Genomic DNA, 349 nt, shown 5'->3' with positions numbered 1-349 from the left:
GTGTTGCGACTAGCAACGTGTCAGTCCAAGTGTCATCATGCCGTGTGAAGGGCGTGCACGGAGGGAGGGGTACCGAAAACTGAAATCTATTGGATTTGTTCCCTCTACTCTTTCAATGTGGTGATATCTTATTCACATTCCTGACATTTGATATCGGTCGGGTTGGCAAAAGGCATGCACTGATTTTTGAATTTATTGGCTCTACTTTTTCGCTGTGATGATACCTAATTTTGGATTATTGAGCTAAAAGTATTGATATATCTCTCGAAAACAACAACAAATGATATTCGTTAGGCTGGAAAAAGAGATCCAATCATCCACTGAACTGAATAGCTAGTGATCACGTGGT

The sequence above is a fragment of the Triticum dicoccoides genome, chromosome 2B (assembly GCF_002162155.2).
Source record: "Triticum dicoccoides isolate Atlit2015 ecotype Zavitan chromosome 2B, WEW_v2.0, whole genome shotgun sequence".
Lineage (NCBI taxonomy): Eukaryota > Viridiplantae > Streptophyta > Magnoliopsida > Poales > Poaceae > Triticum > Triticum dicoccoides.
Note: the sequence above shows the minus strand (reverse complement) of the source record.